The 27,544-nt window shown below is 34.5% G+C and overlaps 1 long non-coding RNA gene across 1 annotated transcript in view; it reads right to left on the bottom strand.

Moving 5' to 3' along the window:
* The window catches only part of LOC135212814 (uncharacterized), a 508,471-nt gene that overhangs the window by 233,088 nt on the left and 247,839 nt on the right, over window positions 1-27,544 (bottom strand). The window contains exon 3 of the long non-coding RNA XR_010313994.1: window positions 18,938-18,990. This is a non-coding gene — a long non-coding RNA (uncharacterized LOC135212814). The remainder of the gene's footprint in view (window positions 1-18,937; window positions 18,991-27,544) is intronic.

Genomic DNA, 27,544 nt, shown 5'->3' with positions numbered 1-27,544 from the left:
TTTGGACCATCAAAATTATTAACTCTCTCTCTCTCTCTCTCTCTCTCTCTCTCTCTCTCTCTCTCTCTCTCTCTCTCTCTCTCTCTCTCTTTGTGTGTGTGAACTACAAGTGTAGCCAGTCGTAACGCACTGTGGTAGCTGTGGCTAACCCAAGGTTCCGAGGTCAGCGAATCCATGGACGCCGAAACTATTACTGCTAAAGTAGAAAGGGAGATACGCAAGACCAGAAAGAAGCACATTGGGTTATGAGGAGAGAGAGAGAGAGAGAGAGAGAGAGAGAGAGTAAAAAAAATTAGAATAAGTTAGATCAAGTACATGACAAAACATGCTACAAAGTATTACGAGAGAGAGAGAGGTTAACAAAACTTATAAGTTAAATCGAGTACACAACAGAACAGTTATATATATATATATATATATATATATATATATATATATATATATATATATATATATAGAGAGAGAGAGAGAGAGAGAGAGAGAGAGAGAGAGGCCCAAATTAAAGTCAGAATAAGATGACTCAAGTACATGACAGAACACATGTCATAGAATATCACGAGAGAGAGAGAGAGAGAGACCATAACCATTTTACAACCGAATACACAACAGAGCAAACAAAACGCAACGTTATTCGCCAAGAAATAAAGCTGAGCGCAGCAAACCTCGCCCGAGACTCGCATCCATCAAAGGGACGAAAGGAACAAACAAGAAAATCTTATTCCAACGTCTTCTTGAGGTTGGATGGACTGGTTTAAACTGACACATTTATATAAGATCCCACTCGGTCGAATTGCGGTTTCCGATGCCACTGTGTCGACGAACGCAGGATGTAGAGAAAATGCGAAGGAAAAGACGACGAAGGGAGAGCAGAGAGAAAACGTGAGGATATATTGAATTTGGGGATTTTAAGATGTTCAAAATCGTGCCGCGAACATCATCAAGAGAAAGACATTGTTCTCAAATAATTTTATACATATATGTATATATATATAAATATATATATATATATATATATATATATATATATATATATATATATATATATAGATATATATATATATCCATACATACACTTAAATATATATATATAGTATGTAAATGTAAATGTGTGTGGCGTGAAGACAGCATCCAAAGCAAATGAAGAAATCTACCATACGTAAAAAGGAAAGATATTATTTACTCTATTAAACAAACAACGGAAATGACGTAGTAGATATACTCAAAGCGAGTTCCTTAAACAACAGTTACGAATAACAAACCTCGACAAAAAAAATCCACGGAAAAAATAAGTAGATAAGAAGAGTCTGTAATAACAGAGATTTTACATATAAGCGGTAAAAAGATATGTAACGAGGAGGATGCCTGAAGTACGATGTAACACCGTTACCTCACCACAACTTTACTAGACTTTTCCTAAGTTCTGCTCTAATTACATATCTATATAATTAGTTTTGCATACATTACATAATTATATGTATATGTATATATCATACACACACACACACACACACACACACACACACACACACACATATACTATATATATATATATATATATATATATATATATATATATATATATACATACACACACAGAGAGGAGAGAGTCCAGAAAAACCTTCTAAATACTGAATCCATTTTACCCTGGGATAATTACACTCAAAAACAATGGAATATAATATACGTGTATATCTATCTATCTATCTATCTATCTATCTATATATATATATATATATATATATATATATATATATATATATATATATATATATTAGAAAGACAAGACTTCCACATACGGAGATCAAGACCCACAGGGTACGACACCAGAAATTTCATTTATGGTAAACAGCGCTGTGCCCTGTATGGAAATAGCCTTCAACACTCATGGAAAAACAAGACAGGCGTGTAAACGGCTCTCCTTGTGCTTTGCAACGGCTGTGTAAATGGCATTGGTGAAGGTAAATGGCCAGGAATGGCCGAAAAACGGCATATTATCCTCGCGAGCGCATGCTAAAAAGGGCTGGCACATGGATTAAGGAGCCGATGGTGGAAGAAGCTGCTGTTGCCGCCGCTGTCATGGAGGGCGGAAAGAAAGAACAAGGCGAAAGAAGGCTTTTTATGGTATAATAGTAGTTCCCCGGTGGGATGGTTGGGGAGGAGGAGGAGGTAGGGGAAGCCCTTTGTTGGTGGACACATGGGGGGTGGTGTTGAGGGGAGGGGGTTCCTGGTTCTATGTGGTCAGTACCTTCAAGGTCTGTCCGTCCGTCTGTCCAGAATGGACACGCAATTTCTCTTATTCCAGTCCCTTCGAGTGGAAAAAATAATGGAGTGGGGATTTATTTTCGTTGTGGAATTTTTGCCCTTAACCGATGAACGGTAGATTCCAACATGGAGCCACTCAATTATTATTTTTCCATTCTTTCTTCTAATGCTTTACTGAATCCATCTTTCAACATATTTAGATTATTAGTTTGATATGCTTTGATGCGTGAAGATAAAATGAAAGTTTTATTGTCCAAGAATGACTGCTAATAATGCCACAAATTTCGTAATGCCTCCGCGGTGATCAGTTTCTTCTTCCAAAATGTCATAATTATTTTCTTTACAATATATCATTTATTAATAAAGCCAAGATTTTGATTAGATTCTAAAATGACTGCTAATTCTACAAAAGAAACTTTCCAAAATAACTGCCGATAATTTCAAATACTTTCTAAAAATATTTGTCGATATTTGCACGAGAGAAACTCCTCAAAATAACAGCTGGTTATTCCAAATATATTAATTCTAATAATATTTGTCGATAATTCCACAAACCGTCCGGCCAAGTCCTCCTCTGTGTATTTTAACTCGCAATGATTTCCTAAACTTGTTCACAACTTAATTGAAAAAATACTAAAATGAAATCATCATATTCCAGCATTTATTACGTACAACCATTTCGAAAACTTCAACACAGAATCGTTGGCTTTTTTGACAACATTGCCTAAGGTTTCCATTCAGAGCTACTTATTTTCTCTATAATTCTGTAAATTTCTCAATATTCCAATTTCCAAAAATTGTCTCCAAAGTGTTATCAGTAAAAAAAAAAAAAAAAAGAAAAAGAAAAAGGAAATACAATTCCAAAAAGGAAATTCTATATCCCCCATGTACTTCAACCGCCCAGGAATTCACCCGCATGCAGTCGCAATTTCTACCAGAATTTTCCAAGTGCTTCTACCATGTTGAACTTTAATTCCGCAAACGCCCCGAAATTCTCACTTCGTAATATTCGTCTTCACGATCTAATTTAAATCTAAAAAGAAAAAAAAACTCCAAAAAGGCAAAGTCTCAAGTTACCGCTTTTGCGACTCCAGCTTCAAAGAATTCAACAGCGACTGGTATTTTTGTCTGCATTTTCTCGGTATCTGCCATGGGGCGGACGCCTAGGCTCTCTCTCTCTCTCTCTCTCTCTCTCTCTCTCTCTCTCTCTCTCTCTCTCTCCGACAGTTTTGAATATCACTGTCACTTACCCCCGCAAGGCTCACCTTTCATCACCATTTTCACAGTTCACCATTCTCTGAGAACCTCTAACGGCCACCGCCTTCTCTCTCTCTCTCTCTCTCTCTCTCTCTCTCTCTCCTCTCTCTCCAACCCACCTCACCCCTCCGCCTCCTCCTCCTCTTCTTCTTTCATTGTGTGTTTTCCCATTATAAGTCGCTCACTCAGCCCTACATACTGAGGAACTCGAAGCTCCATTTCGTTTCGAATTTCCATTTATACTTCGTCCTGTCTTTTCGGACTTGACGGCGGCAACCCAGCTCTGGGAACGTCCACAATTTTCCCATTTTCACGTGTTCCATTTCGGCCATTAAGAAGGACCAAAGCCTCTGAAGATTATCCTCTCTTTCTTTCTCCCTTTCTTTTTCTTCCATTTCCTCTCGGATATTTAGTTTTGGGGACGATGCGAACTTTCCAATAGACATTTAATTCTCTCTCTCTCTCTCTCTCTCTCTCTCTCTCTCTCTCTCTCTCTCTCTATCAGTTACGCAATGGATGAATATAATTTCATAAAAAAACTGACAAAAAATAAAATAGTCAAGTCATTTTTGTCAAAGAAAAAAGTAACTTACTTCCTTATAAAAAAGGGAGGGGGGGGGGGTACTCAAAGTCTCCGGAGATGTCTTAACTTTATTACTGAATCTTAGCCTTGGAGTCATCTGCTTCAAAATCTTATTTGCTGTTTCATTACTCTCAACAGAGTACTCTTACCGCGAAATATTTCGCAGTGGCGCATCTTCGTATATCAAAGCTCTGGAAACCATGTCATCGCCGTTTCTTGAACATCGCGAGTGCGCGAGTGGTGAAAGAGCCATGTACGAAGGTCTCCGGACAGCCGCAATGGCTGCTGGAAACGACCGTCGGAACAGTATCGCCCGCGACGCAATCAAGGCCGGAACCCAGGGAAGAACTTATTGCGGCGAAGTTGCGGTCGAGACATGAAATTAAATTATCGTCGAAACTGATGGGAAACCAGAAGTGATGGCAGGGGTGGTCAAGAGTTACGGGAATGGCAGTACGGTACGGTACGGGAGGGGAGGGAAAGGGAGGAGGCCTACGGAAGATTTGCGCCATTACAATGAGAGAGAATGCGTATTATTGCGGCTTCTATTCTGGAAGGCCAGGAGGCGAAGTTCTGAAAGGGAGGAATGTGGGAAGATTGTACATGAAAGATATCGCCGCCGCGGTTTGGAATCCTCTCGAAATTATTTGTCTTCTGTTGTTAGATTTAGCTGTCTAGGCGCCTGCACGGGTTTTTGTCCTTTAAACAGCTGGCAAAAAATAAATTAAATTCATCCCTATCTTCCACTATAACATACAATCTGCTCTCTGAAGCCAAATCAACTTGGGAAACCCCAACTGCAGAATTGCAAGATTTGATGAGCCAACAGCCATCCGAATATTGCATGAATCGAGAAGAATGAATCACATGAAGTAACTTTAGAAACTCGCACATAAAAGAGTCACATAAAATTGCCCGGAGGCCACTTCGTCGATTACAGCCAGGTTGTTTCTCACAGTTTCCAAAAGTAGCCAACAACTGCAGAGAGAATCATCAGCCCCCAAACCAGCGATTATCGCTTCTATTTATTTTGTGTTGTGTCCAGTATCAACGTGAAGCACAGGAAAACATTCATCAAAATAATAAGACCGGTTTCACTACTATGGAATGACCAACTCGTCGAATTAAAACTTTCTTTTCCTGCGATTGCACCGAACTCTTTCTTTTGGCCCACTTTACGAAGGGAAAAAATAAAACTAGTATATTCCGGATAGTTGAGTCAGTCTGGGCTCATCACGCCAATTAAATTTATGGAAGCAAATGCCGGTCAATAGTTTCAAGCAGCAACCGACGGCACGGGCCACTTCATGCCCTCGTCTATCCAAAGCCTGCAAAGAGCAAGGCAAATCAGAATCAGGGAAAACAAGAAGTGAGGGTCAAACACTGAATAACTAAGAATTTCTGATTATACATGAATAATGCACTATTTATTGTTTTTGTGCTGTTTCGCATATTTATTCTCTACCGGACAAAATTTATGTTTACCAAAGACAACAATACATTAAATAAACGGACAAGTAAAACCGTTATTTATAAACCATATATATAATATATATATATATATACCTATATATATATTATATATATATATAGATAGATATATATATATATATATATATATATATATAATATATATATATATACTATATAGATATATATATATATATCTATAGATATATATATATATATATCTATATATATATATATATATATATTATTCGAGCTACTTTAATATATTAAAGGACATTTGTAGCTCGAATAATTTATAAGAATCACGATGATGTGATAATTACTCTCATATATATATATATATATATATATATATATATATATATATAATATATATATATATATACACTTCACCTTCACATAAACACAATTTCAAGAGAACATTCCACCATTTTCCTTCATTGTAATCAGAAATTTCCAACACCTATACGAAAAAAAAAAGCTTGTCAACAGAAGCGAAGGAAAGCACAAAGCAACCCATTCAAATTTGGGGGAAAGCGACGGAGGAGGAGTGACATTCCACAGCGCTCTATGTGACACATCCTCCTGACAATTCACGGGGCGACTCTCGTCGTGTCACGAGTTTTATAACCAGAAGCGCAAAAAGGAATAAGGTATTGTATGTCATTTCGCCTCGCTGCCTCGGAGAGGGAGGCCCAAGATCATGTTGATAGGTGTGAATTACACACACACACACACACACACACACAGATTGTATAAGTTATCAGTATATTTTTTTTTCTTATATATTGTAGGAGCGTAGGGGGTGTGAGACATCTTGATCTGTAATGTCATAAGTATGATTTCCTCCCACTTTCTCTCTCTCTCTCTAAACTTCACACATATTGTACTAGAACTGTAAGAGTGTGATGTCCTCCAGAACTATGTAATGACGACACTATATATATATATATATATATATATATATATATATATATATATATATTAATATATATATATAATATATATATATATAAATATAGATAAATTGATATAATATATATATATATATTATATATATAATTATATTAAATATCTATATATATCTAAGCTTCAACACATATATTTTAGTACTGTGAGGTGTGATATCTTCCAGAACTATGTAATGATGAAACACTCTCTCTCTCTCTCTCTCTCTCTCTCTCTCTCTCTCTCTCTCTCTCTCTCTCTCTCTCTCTCTCTCAAAGAAAGGCGTTTAGTTGCGCTTCGTTGGCGTCAAGTATTTTTCTTCCTCTTTACACAACGCATTTCATCAGAATCTTTTGTTTGTGTATATGCCCTGAGGCCCGATCTTGCATTCATAATGGCTCTGCAACACTTCCCTGCCGGTCCTCTTTCATATCATCGTCAGGGAGTTTTTACAATTCAATCTTACTCGATGTTTTACGATTTCATTTTGTTGAGCAGCCACTCTGTGATGACCTACTTGCTCCATTTATTTGTTTCAGAGACGGTTAAGTACTTCAGTACTGAATTACTGAGTATCACGCTTAGAGAAGAGCACCTGTTTGAAGCTGAATTGGTTTGTGATCATCTACGCTGGTGCTAGTCTTGATTTGATTTGATTTACATCGATTTTTTGGAATTATGCCAAGCACTGAGGCAACTAAGGCCATTCAGCGCTGAAGAGAAAATCGACAATAAAAGGTTTGAAAAGTGTAACAGGAGGAAAACCTCGTAGTTGCACTATGAAACACTTTTTAGGAGCGGGTGGACAGTAAGATGGAAGAAAGAGAAATGAACGGAGGTACAGTAAAAGGAATGAAAGTAGTTGCAGCTAGGGGCCGAAGGGACGCTGCAAAGAACCTTAAATAATGGCTACAATGCACCAAATGAGCTCCACTGATGGCAACTATCCCCCTACGGGGGTCTTGGTGCTAATCGTCTCTTTTTTTTTTCTGGACTTTATATTTACGATTAACATCTGAAGCTGTAGCTGAATGATCTGAAATGTCTTCATCTGAACCGGAATAAAGCTGAACGTCAGCCCTGAGAGTATTCAAGATCCCCTACCCCCCCCTCTCAACCCCTCCCCCCCTCACTCTCACTTGGCGTTTTCCCTTGGGCTCACCGGAGCTGGACAAATAACAGCATGGAAAACCCTCTCTTTGGATTGCATAGCACCACTGTTATCAAGACAGGGGTCTCTCGCGTGCTGTTTGCAATTCCTCGAAACTCTAGAGTTCTTTCCTCTCTTTTTATGCGCCCTTTCCTCACTGGTTCTCCCTCCCAACTCGCGTCTTCTTTTTTTGTAGCCATCATTATTTTCTCTATCATCTTTCCCCGTCATTGCTGCGAGTTTCGTATCGCTTCGCGCGAGGTATGTAGCACTTTTCCGGAAAAGTGCGTTTTATGCTTTCTGTTTCTGTCATTCAGGCGAGGCGTTTTTTCCAGAGTCCAGTGGCTCTCGCTTTCGTCTGGATGTTTGAACAGTTGCTAGTCAGTCAGTCAGGTAGTTATGATTTTCGGATATTCTGAACTCATTCAACGGAAATATCTCTAAGGTGAAGACTTTTAACGAGGCAAAACACTATCGATTTACTGCATGAAAGAAAAGGGTTTCCTAAAATATAAGACATGATACATTTAGAAAGCACGAAAATCGAAGGAAGTCAAAAGCAATATGAAATTCTACAAGTAAAAAAATTTGTAAATGACTGCAATCAAAAGATAATAAAACAAATGTGAATTTCCACAACCGAAACATTTACAAAAGACTAAAACCGAGAGGAAACATAAAAAATAACAAACAAAAGCGCGTGCAGGACGTAAAAATCACCTTCCCTTTTTTTCTCTTCCTTTCTTTGGTTTTTGAAATTCGGAGTTTTCGTGAATTCCCAAAGCAATTTGTTCACCATGAGTTAACCGCATGACACCGCTAGATAGCTACTCGGAGAGTTCCGGACAGAACAGGAAGGGCAGCGAAAACAAGGAGGAAAACCAAAAATGGTGACTGATGGCGTGTAAAATGTCAATATATAAAATAATAAAAATGAAAAATTATAAGCGAAAATCGAGATTTAAAAGAATGTGATGATATATGTTGTGTAGTAAATAAAAATATAAATTAAAAATTAAACGCAGCGTGGATGTAACTTGAAGCATCAAAACAATAATTTTTTGGCGTGTCATAAATACAGTCAATACTCACTGCACTTCCTAGATTATTTCGAGCTTTATAGTGCCTTCAAAATGTCTGACTGTCATCTCCAAATGACGGCTTCACAAAACATCAAATTTCCTAATTCACTTAAAACGTCACACGTACTATTCCCGATATTACTGGAGGGACGCGTCCATATTCATTACATAAACGCTTTCGCCCCATTGATTGAGCGATGCATCATTTTCTCTTAATATATATGACTTCTGTTTTAGTTGTGCTCACCAGAGGCCTCCTCTCTTATCTTCTCGATAACATTGCTTTTATGATATCACTCAATCAATCTTATAATATTTATGATCGACTTGTCATACTTCTATCAGTTTGCTTCCATGTATGTCTTCCGTTTTAGTTATATATACATACGATTTTAACTCGCTTCTGTCGGTTTTATACATACACATACACACAACCTGTGTGTATATGCAGATTCACACGCACAAATACACGAACACACACAAAACAAGTACCTAACTGACATCTGTCTTTCCGTGTCTCTACACATGAATATATACACAGCCTGTTCACATTTAAAATACTCAGACACACACACAAACAAACACACTCAATACATGGACATATGTTCACAAGTGTGTTAGTCATAGTCCTATTTCCATAATACTGTTCGTGGAGCCGCCTGTGCCGGCCTTGTTCACAGCTTTCACCAAATATTTTATTTTTGCGAATATTTTTCATCATCAGCTTTTGAAGTGTTGTTAGATGTTAGCTCCTCATATTTAGGATAGTGATTTTGTACCATTTTAATTTTTAATGGTTTGTGTTTTGTACATTACATACTAGTATACATATGTTTATACATGCAAAGAAAACATTATGCTCATTTCCTAGTGTATTTTATTACAATTATATTGTGTGTGTGTGTGCGTGTTTTATAGGAAAGAGGTTTGTAGATAGAACCCTGTCGTATAGACTTCAATACATATCTCCCGAAACTGGTTTCTAGATCAATTCACAACTGTGCTCTACACAGACAAGTTTGGCTTTAGTGCGTGGAGAAGTTGTGTTATGAATCATTCTGTGACGTCACTCTAGTTGTAAGTCCTGTATATATCTCCATGCTATAAATATGAAATACAGTTATGTATCCATTCAGAGTTGGGTGATGTCGGGTGCAAATATTTTGTTATGTGGCAAACTTTGGCATCGTTTCTGATAGAAGGGTAATATATAAAAATGATGAAAAGTATCACTGAGATGGAAAACTATGAAAAATATCAAGATCATTGGAAAAAATAGTAGATACGGTAGCACTGTAATTGACATGAGTAACAACACAGTAAGAGCCTCTCTTCAACGACGAGAAATAGACCATATCAGCTCCTGTCATGCATAATAGCAGCATTGTTAATTTATATGTATGGAAATGTATGTGGGAAAATTTATACCTGTAAATACTTAAAGCACAAACAAAATATAAAATTGATGCCTGATGCTGGCAGCAATTTCAGGAGTCTACTGAAATAACAGGAGGTTGATACAGCTTTAGATATATTACGATATCATTGTGCTAAAATGTGATATTATCAATGACGGAATTCAATGAAAGAAAAAACCGTTATTTTACCAATTCACAAATCTCGTCTATCTCAGCATACGGATGTACATATATCTTTTTATGTTGTGAAATGTGTTTATTACTTATGTGCCTCACTATGTAATTATATGTATTTGTTATTTGTAAGACTCATAACATGCCAAAGTTTGTCCAACTAGAAAGCCTGTGGTTTGTCAATTAAGCTTTTACCAATGTTCATATAATATATATATATATATATTAATATATATATATATATATATATATATATAGATATATATATACATATTACTATATATAAATGGGTCATTTAATCTCACACTTGTAAATTAAGCACAGAATCACCATAAGAGTATTAAGTGTAATAGTCCCAGTGATCGTTGAGGTTAAATAGGTAACCATAGATCATATATATAAATATATCAACTTCACTAATTCATCATTCACTTTTGTTCAACATATCATGATATTAATAATGTTGTTGCTAGTATTTAAACGAGGCTCGTTGGAAGCCCCGACACACTTCTGTAACATTCCATATTTTGTAAGAATTTGTACGATTCTATCGTTCATGTCATGTAAAAACCAGGTAATTATGAATGTATTTGTCTTCATGTGTAATGTATGATTCTTCAGTGGACTTTTTTTTCGAGAAGTCGAAATCTTTATGTACTCTGTACATACTTTTTTTTTTTTTTACATTGATGTCAATTTGAATGTCATATAATATATATATATATATTATATATATATATATATATATATATATAGATTTCAGGGTCACCTTGGTCCAGTTTATTATTTATGGACGCATTATGATTCCAGTACTATGTATATTCTGCCTTCACTTGTTATAATGTTTATTTTTCCTTTCACGTGAATGAAGTGAATGTGAATATCATCTCATCAACGGCTGCCAATCAAGTACTAAAAAATTCAATATCCGGTCAATTACATTTTTCCAATGTTCACATAAGTCTCTTGAGCCTCAATTTCATCTATTTTCTGAGATTCTATTCACTGGATTTAAATTCCTCTCTTCAGATTATTTTAGTGTCTACTGTTCAATTTGTACTTCTGTCTCCCTATTTACAATTTCGCCTCTTCAAAGCTTAAGTCCTCATTTTACAATTCCATTGCTGAATTGCCAACATCCTCTCTCTTGCTTTAGTAGTCCAGAATTTCTGATATCATCACACAATTTTTATTTCCATATCTCATTTTACTTATTTAATCTCTGAAAACTTCAATTCCAAAATGAAATTTTCCACTTCCGTAAACAAAGTTCCAGTAATTTTCAATCACCAAACTTCAAATTCCTTGTCTCAATATTCATGTCTATCGCAAAATGTCCAATTCTATCTCAATTTCCAATTCCCAACTTAATCTTCTATTCCATTTGAACTTCCAACTCCACGTCAATCTCCTATTCTATCTCAATTTCCAATTCCTACTTAATTTCCAATTCCATCTCACCTCCAACTTGCATTTTAATTACTAATTATATCCCTTTCCAACTTTAATTTTAATTTCCAATTCCACCGCACTTTCCAAATTCCCACTTCCACTTCCAATTCCAACTCATGGCAATCTGCAACCTCATTCCCGTCAACAATAATCATAAGCAGCCGTCGTTAAGAATTTTCCCGGGATACATTTATCAAGCACGGCGCACTTCTCGCTTATTATGGCTCAAGGGGAAATGAAAAGTCGAAATGGCGTAACCCATTGCGGGGCGTATTTATTATTATTATTATTATTATTATTATTATTATTATTATTATTATTATTATTATTATTAAACTGCAGACGGAAGAACTCGATAAACGACTCATTCGCGCAGGTCTTGTTTTCATCTGATTAAAATTGGAATGGCTGTTAATATTTGAACAGACTCATATTGAAAATGCTTGGTTTTCTTTTCTATTAAAATTTGAATAATTCCAGTATTCACAGGCGAAGAGACTTGACAGTTTCAGATTTTGCTTTCATTATAATTCAACCGTGAAAGATAATAACCATTCACAAGTTCGCACGGGAACAAACTCCTAATGACTGCTGTTGTTAACCAACCATCAAACTGGGAACAAAAGTACGTACGTACATAAACAAAATCTCCTATTTGAACAGTCTTACTTACACCTATATATTCCCGAAGCAATGAATGAATCCAACAGCTACTGACTGCAGGAGTGAAAATAAAAAATACTCAAAAAACAATAGTGCTTCGTTCCGACCGTATCTCTCCTGTAAAAGAAAAAACTGTCTATTCATATTGAGTGAGAAAAACCTGCTTGTGCGTTTCAAAGTGAATGTAAGCAATTTGCTGAATGTTAGAATGGAGAGAGAGAGAGAGAGAGAGAGAGAGAGAGAGAGAGAGAGAGAGAGAGAGAGAGAGAGAGAGAGAGATTGCTACTCTTATGATTTTCACCAGTATCGCAAAGCTTTAATGTAGATCTAAGATTATAATTGAGATATACTTGTAAATATGTAAATAAAGAAATGTTTAACTGAAAACAATGGTTTTTCATTATCATTCTATTCCTTTCTATTTTGTGTCTATTACAAAGTACTATATCAATATCAAGCTGCTCAAACAAGGTGCTTAAGGTAAAAATAAGAAAAAAAAAAAAAAAACAGGTCAGAGGAAACCATAGTAACAAATGGATGTTACAATAGATACTTAAGCCTAGGAAAATGACCTGAGAGTGAGTTCAGGAATATTACAACAGAATGAAGTGCACTGGAGAAGCTAATGAAATCATTCTTAATATTATAAACATAATGCTAACATATATAAAAAAATGATCTTATCTTTATATGTTAATTAGTTTAGATGCCCTTTTCCATTGGGGGGTGATTACAGAATGTTTATAGCATCTTCTGGGACGAAATTACCATCCCCACAGATGCTCTCAATGGTCACCTAACCAAGTACTAACCAGGTCCAACGCTGCTCAATTTCGAACCAACTGCGGTAGAGACAATGAGTTACTGCCATTCGACAGTAAGAGATTCTGACGACAAATTTAAAAGCTCCCATAATAAACGATATATGATTAAATAACAGGCAGCACCATATAACCTAATTGCTTTCGATCCCAATTTGCATACAAATGGGAACCAATTACCCATAAAGCCGTCGGCCGTAGCGTCATTCACATGAAACCGCCGGCTGTAAAACTGGCACAGCGATACGCGTCCCGTAATCAATACGGCATTACGTGCGTAATTGTCAGCAGCAAACGTTATCAATGACCACAGCACGGATCTCATTTCTCCCCCCAAAATACTATACGTTACCAAAGAACGGTCTCCAATAACCCAGCAGCTTTAATGATCTTGCCGCATTACTTGGGAGCTACAAGGCAATATTGCCCGCTGACTGGTTTGATGTGCACAACTTGCCTGGTAATTACAGTCGCTGGTGCTCAAAGTATATTATTTATTGATGAAATCTGTACTATGGTACCATATCCTGATATGAAAGGGTAACTGACTGCTGGTCTTTCTTGAATAACAGTGAGATGAAATTCAGATAAATATGGCAAAAATCTGTCACGATGATGTTAATATGGACAACAAAACATTGTTAAATGAGTTTGTCAAATACAAATAGGCTTCCTCTGCCACTAGGCTCCAGGATTCCTCAACCACCAGGACCTTGGAATCTCCGCGAGACTAGAATGACGTATAGATGATGATGAGGAAAACTAAAATGTAGCTTGTGACAGTAAATAAACAGTAAAGTTCCAGAAAGTACGAGGTTTCCTTTATTGCCAACACACAATTCGTTCCAGAGACTGAGATCGGTGAACAGAGGCTCAAAAAAACAAATATTAGAGTCTGGCTGTCATGTGGCTGATAACAGTACTGACACCAACAGACTGCAACAATATAAGCCCTCTAAACCTCGATCGTCGCACTTAAAATATCTGAATAAGATACTGAAAGGGTAATGATGCTATATATTAAGACAGGATACAAAAGAAAAACTTACAGAAGAGTTACAAGTTCAGATTTATCGCTTACAGTAAACCATTTTAAACAAGGAAACATTATAACGAAAACAGTAATTAATAGTTAGGTCACCCATCAAATCCAAAGGGATGAGTATTAATTACAAATGCGTCAGATTACAAGTATCATATAACATGGATGGTCTGAAAATGTATCAGAAAATGGCGTAATTGTAAAATTAAATACCAGAAACATTATTCAAAATTGAAAAAAAATCAGTAATAAATTATCCATTTAGAGCAAGATTTGATGGAGGAAAAGCTTCGGGAATGTAAAAAAAGGAAAAAGATAAAAAAAAAGAAGTTTTCTTACAACGGAAACAGGAAAACGAATAATAAACTGCAATAAATGAACAACAATGAAGAGTTAATAACACATGGAGTAATTAACGGATATCAAAACCGGATAATGATCCTGTAATAGGTCTGAAATTTAGCGAAATTTATGCTAATTGGAATAATGTATCCTGAAAAATAAAAATTAAAACATGAAGGAGGCTGGTTAAAAATGGAAATAAATTGAAAATAATGTTAAAAATATATTTAAAAACAGACTATAAACGATAAGGTTCCAAGAATTTAATTTTCACAAGAAAATAAAATTATGCCAAAACTCAATCTATACAACAGAATAGATAAGAAAAATATAGAAAGTATAAGAAAAATATAGAAAGTAAGCTGCCAATCAAAGGAATATGTAACATTACAGACGGATAGATGGAAAGAAAGATGTCTTGGAGAAGGGGGCCTAACCATCCAGGAGGAGAGCGCGAGTGGGTCACGGTTCCGACAAGATGCTGATGAGCCTTTGTGTAAGTATATGAAGCATAATATTGTGGAAGTTTTCTGAGCAGGGGTTCCTCCACGATTCATCAGTTTAAGAACGGATGATGCAATGATTATTAGGAGGAGAGCGCGAGTGGGTCACGGTTTCGACAAGCTGCTGATGAGCCATTTGTGTAAGTATATTAAGTTTATGTACGAATGCGGCAATGATCATGGTTATATCCTTCCATGGGAGCCATCTTCCCCCCTCTCCCCCGAAGAAGAGACTTTAAATAACCGATGAAAAAAAGATTATCAAGAGGTTTCACCTCAACCAAACGCATTGCAAGAGATCTAAAAAAAAAAAGAGAGAGAAAAACATTAAAACAATGAAACAACAAAACCTAAAAGAAATTTCATTGAAAGAGAAAGAACTCATTAACATCCCAGACAAAAGCCAGCAAAATAATAATGGAAAATTACAACAAAAACACAAACTTCATAAAGATATAAGACAATGGGTAAAAGTACACAATAACAGGAAATTTATATGAAAATGACGGGAACATTTAAGAAAAAAAATGGCAGAAGTCAAGTACAAATTGTTTATGAAGTAATGTGAAGACAGCTACAAAAAGCCCCTAATGAACTGAGTTTTATCATTATTAATTATTATTATTATTATTATTATTATTATTATTATTATTATTGACAGTGGCATCGACCACAACATTAAGTTCTTGACGGCGACGGCAAAAATGATTTTTCTGTCCAACTGTCTTTCATAAAGAAGAGTCAACAAAACCAGGAGGTGTATTATTCCCGTTATTATTCTGAATATTATACACAGTACTCCTCTATTTTCATAAAATTTGCCAAAACACATTTATTTGCCAAGCGAGAGTCTTCAATTAATGGCTGGTTTACACACTAAAGAATCTTAGAACCGATTCGTGCACAGTTTCAGTAACGAAAATCATTACAACATAAAAAGAGTTAATTAGCATTTTTTGGTTATGAAAAGGATTAAGCATGAATTCAATTATGAATAGCAAGGGTTGTACATTAAAAACAATCAAATCTCAAGAGAATATCTGAACTGCCACACAAGATTAACTCAGATTAAAAAAAAATGTACGCAATGCAGGGGAAACTGACTCAAATGGTAATTTGTAAAATTGTTTAAATATCAGAATAAGATGATATAATGCAGGGGAAACTGACTCGAACGGCAACTTGTTAAATTGTTTAAATATTGAAATGTGTATGTAATATGGAAAGTAATAATAATGTATATACATATGTGTGATAAAATATTAATCCGACTGGTAAAAAAAATCAAAGTGGAGGAATAAAACAAATGTGTTTTAAAATAAATATGCACATTGCACACCCATACATACATACATATGTATATACACAGCGATTTTTCGTAAAGAAAATATCATCAAATCATACTAACACTGCAAAAAATAATAATCAGTAAGACGTTTTAAAAAATTAACACATCATAATAAATAAATAAATATTACTACAACAATTTCAAGGTGTATCTTGAGCTTATGGTATCAAATTTGCATTTTGGAACATCAACGCCTAAGTGACCCAGGAATTTCTGCCCAGCATTTGAAAATATCTGGGTGTTTAACCTTATCTTAAACACAGGAAAAATACTGATATCACTACTTTCAGTAGTAGTAGTAGTAGTAGTAGTAATAATAATAATAATAATAGGAGCACTAGGCACGATCCCAAGATCCCTGAAAAGGAATCTAGAAAAACTAGAGGCTGAAGTAGCTCCAGGACTCATGCAGAAGAGTGTGATCCTAGAAACGGCACACATAGTAAGAAAAGTGATGGACTCCTAAGGAGGCAGGATGCAACCCGGAACCCCACACTATAAATACCACCCAGTCGAATTGGAGGACTGTGATAGAGCAAAGAAGAAAGAAAAAAAAAAATAATTATCAAAGTAAAAACAATAATAAAAATGATGTAAACGAAATAATTGTTGTAGCTGCATAATAATAATAATAATAATAATAATAATAACAATAATAATAATAATAATAATAATATAATAGGCACGATCCAAGATCCCTGAAAAGGAATCTGGAAAAACATAGAGGCCGAAGTCTAAGTCCAGGACTCAGGCAGAAGAGTGTGATCCTAGAAACGGCGCACATAGTAAGAAGAGTGATGGACTCCTAAGGAGGCAGGATGCAACCGGAACCCCACACTATAAAAACCATCCAGTCGAATTGGAGGACTGTTGATAAACTAAAAAAAAAAAAAATAAATAAAAAATTAATGAATAATAATAATAATAATAATAATAATAATACTAGAGTAGAGAACGCATTAATATCAGAAACAACTGCTTTGTAACTACTATGTTAATAAAGTAGATAATTTTATTACATTATTTTATGTATTTTTCGATAGTCTGCCCCATACCTTTTCCCAAGAAATATAATATATAATGGAGACGAAGGATCCAATGAAACAAATATAGTTAAAACTACCATAACTTACACGATGCAATAAGAGAAAATAAAAATTAATAAAAAAATTACACAAATTTACTTTTATTCCCATCACAAACGCTCGTTCTTTTCAGCATGAAAGAAATAAAATCTTTTGTGATGGAGATAAAAAAAAACTATATTCCTTTTATAAGAATAAAAAAATTGATAAGCATAAATGTCATAAATTTCACGGTAACCCAATACCAAAAACCGGCACATTTCAAAACTACATCAAAGTCAAGAAGAATATTATCCAACATCAAAATGTAAATTTTCACACGAGGTCGAAAATGAAAAAGGACGAAATACATCAAAAACGCCTTTCAAAATGAAAATGTTAATTCACCGACAAAGCGTGAACTGAAATAGAAAAAAAATATTATGTCCTTGTTACAAAGAACAGAATAAAAAATAAAATATATAAATATTCTCCCAATTCTGACTCCCGAGCTGCGATCTCTCGATAATACATTTTGAAAGGTTCAAGGACGTAGCTCAAACCAGGTCAGCTCTCGGTAATCCTTTTACCGAAGAGTCAGGAGTTAATTCTATCACAAGGAAAAAAAACGAGAGAGAGAGAGAGAGAGAGAGAGAGAGAGAGAGAGATTGCTTGATTGCATTGTGTTGCATATTCGACGGATGAGAAGCAACAACCAATGGCCTATATTAAGAGCTATCTAATAATCTCGGGGTCATTTTCACGGTGTTTATTTTGGCGTTATTTAGCAGAGTTTTAATTTCACAAAATAAAAATAAATTAACTTGTGACAACGAAACTAATAAATAAATAAATAAAAATCTGTCAAAGAACTGAGATAATGCAAGAAAGTGAAAAAGACCCGTATTACCATGAAGTTTATATTTTGGCGTTATTTACCAATGTTGTAATTTAGCAAATTCAAAAGTATTTAACTTGTGGCAATGGAATTAATAAATAAAAAAGTCGGCCAAACAACTGAAAACACATAAAAGCCCTATTGTCCTGACATTTTCATTTTCGCGCTATTTACCCGTTTTCATTCTGCGAATTCAATAAATATAACTTCTGGCAATGGAAATAATGAATAAAAGTTGGTTAAACAACTCCTACCGAATAAATGTAAAACAAGACCTTATCACACGAAGTTTTTATTTTCGGGTCATTTACCCGATTTTTAACTTAACGAACTAAAAAAAATGAACTAAAAAAAATCATTACTTCAGACAATGACATTCATAAAAAAAAAAGTGTTAAACTACTGACAAAAAATAAAGGTAAAAAAGACCCGTATTACCAGAGAGTTCAGGAACACTCACCTTCACGGTATCAATGTTCGTGCTGTATTATCCTTTACTTCATCCTTCGTGACCTAGAAAATGACAGATGGGATATCATTATAAAGCTGCAACTATACATTTATCAACAAAAGGCTATCAGTGAGTGGATCGATCATAAATTATAGGACTTGAGCAGAGCACTGGGCACAATGGACAATATATATATGATCCATATGACCATACGCAATATTTCATAAATCTTTATAATTTATGTCCGGCAAAAATTCATATTATTTACATACAAACACAAAAATATATATACGAGTGCAAATATAGATATATATATATATATATTATATATATATATATATATATATATATATATATATATATATATATATATAAAGTATATGTATATATATAGAGGTATATACACATATACTATATATTACATACTTAAGTACACTAAGTACACACAAATACCACACATACATAAACAGACAAATCATCTTCAGCTCTAATGAACACCAAGTTCAGTAACGTTCATCAGACCTTTAAAAAATGCCAACAAACCAAACGCATCAGCATAAAATATCCCAACATCAATAACCCATTCGCCCTACAACAATTAAACAAACAGTCCCGTTGGAGAAGGAGAAGAGAGAGAGAGAGAGAGAGAGAGAGACGAGAGAGAGAGGAGAGAGAGAGAGAGGAGAGAAGAGAGAGAGAGAGAGAGAGAATTTTATTTCATTTACGAATGTTTGGTCTCATGAAATGGCACTGGAACCGTTGGGCTATTAAGCACAATACTAATGGATGAATTACTATTAAATATAAAAAATATATACAACGTACGTTACTGTTTAAAACGCAAATATCATAAATATTTAAATATCATGAATATTAAACAAGTAAATTACTATTTCAACACTAAATATGATAAATATAAAAAATTAAATTCATATTAAAAACTAAATAGCATAAATATTGTAAGGTAAATTGCTATTTTTTAAATTTATTATTATATATATATATATATATATATATATATATATACATATATATATATACATATATAGATAGACAATATAGATAAATATATATATATATATACATTTATTTAAAAAGTAAATTACTATTTCAAAACTAAACATAACAAATATAAAATATAGTATATTATTATTTAAACACTAAATATAATACTGAAAAAGTAAATAATTATTTAAAAAATTAATATACATATTAACAAAATAAACAACTATTTAAAAAGTAAATACCATAAAGCATTCCAATACCTTTCATGTACAGAGAGAGAGAGAGAGAGAGAGAGAGAGAGAGAGAGAGAGTAGCGAGAGGAGAGAGTGCATTCGTGTCAAGAGGAGAAGAATAGTTTTCTGGTCGTGGCCTATAATCATCCGTCACTAGAATTACGAACGGTCTCTCAATTATTAGAGAGAGGTGATATGGGTTCGAGGGTCTCAAAAACGAAAACGTAAGGCTCGTCTCGTTTGTTTTCTACGATGAGGAGGAGGAGGAGGAGGAGGAGGAGAAGTGAATGCTGAAGTACTTTGTTGCCATGAACCGTTTTTTTTTTTTTTTTATTCTTCAGACCGTTTTATTTTTCACTGTTGTTAATTCTAAGTACTGTAAATGTTCATGTTCACGTTTCCAATTTTTTAATTTTCTGTAAAAGAAAACTATTGGGGTTGCTTTTTGACTGTTCATCCGCCCTAAGATCTTACAAACTACTGAGGATAGAGGGCTGCAAATTGGTATGTTGATCACCTACCCTTCAATCATCAAACATACCAAATTGCAAACCCCTAGCCTCAGTAGTTTCCCTTTTATTTAAGGTTAAAGTTACCCATGATCGTGCGTCTGGCACCGCTATGGGTGCCAACAACACAGGCCACAGTTAGGTTGTGGGTGAGAGTTTCACATGCTCTACAGAAAACTCAACTGCGCCGAAGAAACTTCGGAGCATATTTTACTTGTTTCCATTGCCGTTAATTCTAGCTACCGTAAATTCACAAGTAACCTTACTCTTTACTTTTTCTTGATCAGCTTTTGTCCTGTTTGTTAATTTTAAACATATTAAATAAACTAAATTTTTTAGTTTTTCAAACTATTACTGCCCCTGTTTCATAAAAAAATCCAAAATCACATAGTAAAGTATGTTACTATGTAAAATTTACAAGCTTTTGTATTTTAAATAGTAATATAGCTTAATATTTATAATTGTGGAATTTTATTACACAAACTGCTTTTCACAAAATTGTGAATTTCAAAGCATTACTGACAATGTTACTGGTTTGATATTAAAAAAATATATTTGTACATAACTTTACATTTTTTAAAATTATTACTGCCCTTGTGTTATAGGCTAGAAATAAAAAAAATGATGAAGTTAGATCTCGTCAAGTTGTAAACCATCACTTTATCTGTTTTCTATTTACTGTTAACATAAAGGTAAGAGGAAAAATCTGAGGAAATAGAAAATGAGCTGCTTAGCACTCGTGAGGGCGTTATAAAATTTACATTGCTATCTTTCTTCTCAATATCGCTCATTTATAACGTTCTTACTGTTTTAATGTCTTCTCTTACGTTTCTCTCGTATTCATATACTTTTTTCAATTTATTCTAGATATATTAAACTATCTTTACTTTCGTAAACCACAGTTTTACCAGTTTTGAGAGCCTCCGACTTTTTTAATGATGATTGTTAATTTTGGACAAGCATATCAAGTATATTCCCAACAATAATTCTTAACTTTATTCAAGCCTGGAATATACAGGTCATACTCAAATAGCTTCCATGGTTTAAAGCTCAAAGTCAAAACAGCGTTTTGTCCCTAATACATATAGTACTATCTACTAAACCTACCTCTCATCTGACAGGTAAGTCAATGGATCAATAATATCGAGAATAGATGCCAGAGAACTAACAATCATTCATCATTCATATCGAGAATAAGCGTTGGATCCATATACCACCCTCTCGTATGTACGCACACCTGCTGGTACAGAGCCGACTACTTAGCAAGTCATCTGCGTATGTTCATGTGTATGGGGGAAGGGGGGAGGGTAATTTGTGCCTGGGGTAGGATGGGGTGGGGGACTCCTGCTCATATAGATGAAAAAAATTTATAAATACACGACACGACGAATACTCGTGTGCATTTCATTATATAATATTCATTTATATATTCACGACCATTTTCCAGTTTCTGAGACACATTTCAAAACGAGTAAAATACAGTTTCTTTTGAAATAGTTCCATTATGGCTATCATTACCATAGGTGCAATATTAAGGGTTGGTATATACCTTTAAGCCATACTGGACATAAGTTAAGGGGTCATTTAATACAAAAACTAAGTTAGAACAATTCAAAATAGTTGATTGCTACAAATAAAAACTGCAAGAGGTGAACTCCATAGATCGAAACAGCCACCCCCAAAAAAAAAAAAAAAAAACAAAAAAAAAAAAAAAAAAAAAAAAAAAAGAGGTTTAAGAAAAATTAAAGCAAAAAATGCATCGCATCTAAGAATGAACGACCGTGCCTTTACGCTTACAGTGGGCCAGGAAATGTACCCTACAGGCAGTTGCCCGGTCATTGGGTGCAACTCCCACAGGGCTAAGTTGAATTCCATGAAATGAAAGTTAGCCTGGCCAGTAAACGCAGAGTAGTTAAATTTAACCATAATAATGAAAGACCTAAACTTAACTTGAAAAATGACACCAAACTGTGTCACAAGCATCGCAACCTATGAACTCACAGATGAATCGAACGGACGTCATTCATCTAGGCTCAATGAATGAATATTTCCGTTAAAAAAAATGCGTGGGCAGATTCGACAGCTTCCAGGTAATGACAAATACGAAACGCTAAGCGCACTTAGCCTCTTGTTCACTGTCGCATTTATAGATAGAAACGTGTTATTGTCGTAAATGCTCAAAATACAATGTTTACCGATGTCCGCGAGGTCACCGAATACCCAGAAAGGGGAAACACAAAAGGCTGCCGACAATGACTTCATCAAAGTCGCTGCTAAACCAATTCCAAGGCTGGAAACGGTGACGGTGACGTCACCGCTTAAAAGGAACTTACAAGAGGATCTGAAACGTGGAAACACGAGCGCTGGTGACGTCAGGGGAGCGATGACGTAGTTGGGGTGGAAAAGAGGTATCGATTTTCCCCTCTTCTCCCCCTCCCCCCCATCCCCTTGACACAGGTTAATTACGGAAACACCTGAGCCTTAGATTTCCAACCAAATGAAGTTATATTCGTTTATGTTATCTATTCAAACACCAGATTTCAAAGGACCTCTGGGTCTGACTACTGGTGTGAAAATGCCTTTTGTAAAAGTTGTTTTTCGTTTTTTTGTCTTTTTTTATTTTGATTCAAAGTTACTGCACATCGCTAAAAAATAAGGGATCTGAAACTTACAATTCAACAGGGTAGTAAAAACTAAATATTCAAAAGACTAACATTAATGTAACCTACATTCACCCGATTTTTTTTCATCATTACATCTCGTTCACTTTTTTTTTTTTTTTTTTTTTTTTTTTTTTTTTTTGTGGGGGTGGGGGGGGGGGGGAGAGGGTAGGGTAGAGCTGTGGGAGGAGGGACAGAATGTTAAAGGTCACTGTGCATCGATATAAAAAGCACGATAATTTACCAGTAACAAATATGACCAACAAATACTCAAGCGACTTATATTTTGCCACTTTGCATAAAATACATCATCATCATTCAAATATTATTTTCATAATTCTTTATACACATTCTTTTATCTATTTTTACACTTATCATACTCCTACCGTTTTACCTACCGTAGGAATTTATATCTGGTGATAGAAATTCATTTCTCGATACAATGTGGCCCTTAGAAGAGCTGTTAATCAGCTCAGTGGTCTGATAAAACTAAGATATACTTAACTTAACCTACTTTCAAACTCTATTAGCTTCGGACTATGCTTATAATGCACACATCTTGTGGTACTTTCAATATTCTCAATTTGTATTACCTTCATAACCAAATGATCTCCGTCATTTTATCAATATTCCCTTACTGTAATATCCTTCTTCGGGAACAACATCCTGAGCCTTCAATAAGTACTGAGAATCCTTATCCTGAATTTGGAAGTAACCATTTCAATAAATAAAGTTTATTTGTTACCTGATCAATAATGTCTCTCACAGATTTTAATGGGGGTTTTCTATTCTTAACTATTTTACGACACGGATTGAATTGAACTGAATATAGAATTGAGGCCAAAGGCCAAGCACTGGGACCTACGAGGTCATTCAGCGCTGGAACGGAAATTGACAGTAAAAGGTTTGAAAGGTGGAACAGGAGGAAAACCTTGCATTGCAGTTGCACTATGAGTCAATTGTTAGAAGAGGATGGAGAGTAAGATGGAAGAAAGAGAATATGAAAGGAAGTGCAGTAAATGAAACAAAAGGGGTTGCATCTAGGGGCCCAAGGCACGATGCAAAGAACCGGAAGTAATGGCTTCAGTTATTCTAACCCCCTACGGATTGCTCTCTCTCTCTCTCTCTACATACATTCATATACTATATATATATAGTATTATATATATATATATATATGTTGTATGTATGTATGTATGAATGTATGTATGCAGATAGATAGATGGACAGATATAGATATTAAAGATATACAATTATTTTCCACACAACATGAGGGCGAAGGGAGACGCATTACTTTACAGTTACATTTATTCAGGTTACTTCCGGTGTAGACAGTCTTTTGTTGTGATGCCACTTTTCTTCTTTTATTACAAACATGAGCTAGTCGATAAATCAATAAGCGCCCTCTTGGACCCCTCTCCTATGGATGTGAGAGGGTACAAGTATGTGTTTGCCCCGGTATTTTAATGTGCGGTGCACACGTGATTCTGTTACAGGGAGTACAAAAACAAATTCTGTTACAGGGAGTACAAAAACAAAATCTGTTACAGGGAGTACAAAAACAAATTCTGTTACAGGGAGTACAAAAACAAATTCTGTTACAGGGAGTACACAAACAAATTCTGTTACAGGAAGAACACAAACAAATTCTGTTACAGGGAGTACACAAACAAATTCTGTTACAGGGAGTACACAAACAAACTCACACGCACACACAAACAAACGCTCAAACACAGAGCACGGATGCAGCGCAATTAAATAATTCAATAACTGAACGAATCACAATTGTGTTGTGTATAACATTTTCAATTGAAGACAAAAGAACAAATCGGCTGTAATGAATAAAGTAATTATGTGTTCATAATGGAGTCACTTTAATGATTGAATATATATCTACCGTTTAGCCTAGTTAACTATCTACACACAAACACTAACTTCATACATATATGTAATAAAATTTCTTTGATTGACATATATACGAATACACACCCACACACAAATAGAATAATACTATATTATTATATATATATATATATATATATATATATATAAAAACCACCTTCGGCTGGTCCCAATATCTAAGTTGTATGTGTGCGTTCGCATATTTGTTAACCAAAGAACGTATATGACATATGAAGTTAATGTTTTTGTGTGTAGAAAAAATTAACTAGGCTACACGCAAAGTATATAATCAATAATAGTGAATGCATTATGAATATATAATTACTTTATTTATTACAGCCGATTAGTCCGTTTGGTGAATAATTTTAACTGGAATATTAAACACAACACTATTGTGGTTCACTGAGTCTCTCATTTATTACAGTAAATATAGTGTATATATATATAATATAAATATATATATACATACATATATATATATATATAGATATATATATATATATATATATAATATATATATATATATATATATAGATATATTATATATAGTATATAATATATATATATATATTGTGGTTCACTGAGTCTGATTTATTACAGTAAATATAGTGTGTGGGTATATATATATATATATATATATATATATATATATATATATATATATATATACAAGCAAACCCTAAATTCATAATAAAAATCCAGCATGAAGCACTGACGAATAAGGCGTATATCATTACAGACACAACGCAATCAGCCACTCGGGATAGTGCAACCTTATACGCTCTAAAGAGGTAATACAATCGCAAATCGGGGGAGTTTCCCGACGCTCATATAAAATGTCAGGCGATGGAGAAAGAGAGAGAGAGAGAGAGAGAGAGAGAGAGAGAGATGAGGAGAGAGAGGAGAGAATGAGAGAGAGAGAGAGTCGTTTACGAAATCGCTTTCTCATAATGACAATGACTAATTATGGATTACGTTACTTTTATACTTTTGTCATTATATCTGTAATTATTACCGGAGAAGCTGATGGATGAACAGTGAGTTATAGATATTAATGCTCTTCATGGATTTGTTATTACAAATATGACTAACTGATAATAAGCAAATTATATATTAATTGTTAATAGATTTGTTATTAACCAATGCCATTAATAGTTATAAAAAAGGAAGGGCTGTTATTGGTTGATCAATTTCATAAAAACAGAATTCCCAAAATTACTAAGGGGTACAAACGACTGGCCGACTGACGGATTAAATTACAAGAGATACTGCTATATTATATATATATATATATATATATATATATATATATATATATATATATTATAATATATATATCAACCAAGGGCGTTAATTGTTAAGAAAATGAAAGACCCGATATTACGGGTCAATAGCTCTCATGAGAACGTTCACTAAGTTACTACGGTGCACAGACGACTAATTTATTTAATACTGTAATCCGGTGTCCCAGCGACCATGGTCATTGACGCGTCAAGGCGTTGGAGGAAAAAAATAATTAAAATAATGGTTTTCGATAATTATAAATGAAATCAATCCTAAGAGCGTAACTGTCAATGTGTTCTTAGTTATATTATAAAGTGGAAATAAACAATTTTTTTTTAAATTATATTACTATTAAAGGGTTGCAGTAATCTAATAATCCAGCTCTACAGAACAGACGTACACGAAAAATTAAATACAAATTTAAACTGCCTGGAACGTATAGACATATTTCTAGAAAATGTTACACAGATATTAAGACGGAGACACGAATGAAGTGGGTTATTTCGGTCGAACTCTCAGGGAAACAATTGCATACGTTTAAACCTGACTGGTAACAAACTAACAATGAGGAAACTTCATTTCGGCCCAATTTTCATAATTTCTCTTATTTCTTCTTCAGTGTACGAAACGCACCCAATATAGGTCTCGAGCGATCGAAAATGAAACGAGTGATAAATAAATAAATGGATATGCAATACTCGTAGGATAATGCAGCAATACAATTTGCCAAAATGTTATTTTTTCGTGACTTCGGAATAAGAATAATAATTAATAAGACACATATTAACGTTTCGATACAATCGTCTTTATCATTCCCTAAGCTGAACATAGTACCATAATGCTCCATAATAATAATGATAATAATAATAATAAGGAATCTGGAAAAACTAGAGGCTGAAGTAGCTCCAGGACTCATGTAGAAGAATGTGATCCTAGAAACGGCGTACATAGTAAGAAAAGTGATGAACTCCTAAGGAGGCAGGATGCAACCCGGAACCCCACACTATAAATACCACCCAGTCG

This window comes from Macrobrachium nipponense, chromosome 19 (genome assembly GCF_015104395.2).
Source record: "Macrobrachium nipponense isolate FS-2020 chromosome 19, ASM1510439v2, whole genome shotgun sequence".
Lineage (NCBI taxonomy): Eukaryota > Metazoa > Arthropoda > Malacostraca > Decapoda > Palaemonidae > Macrobrachium > Macrobrachium nipponense.
This window is presented reverse-complemented; position numbering and strand designations above follow the sequence as displayed.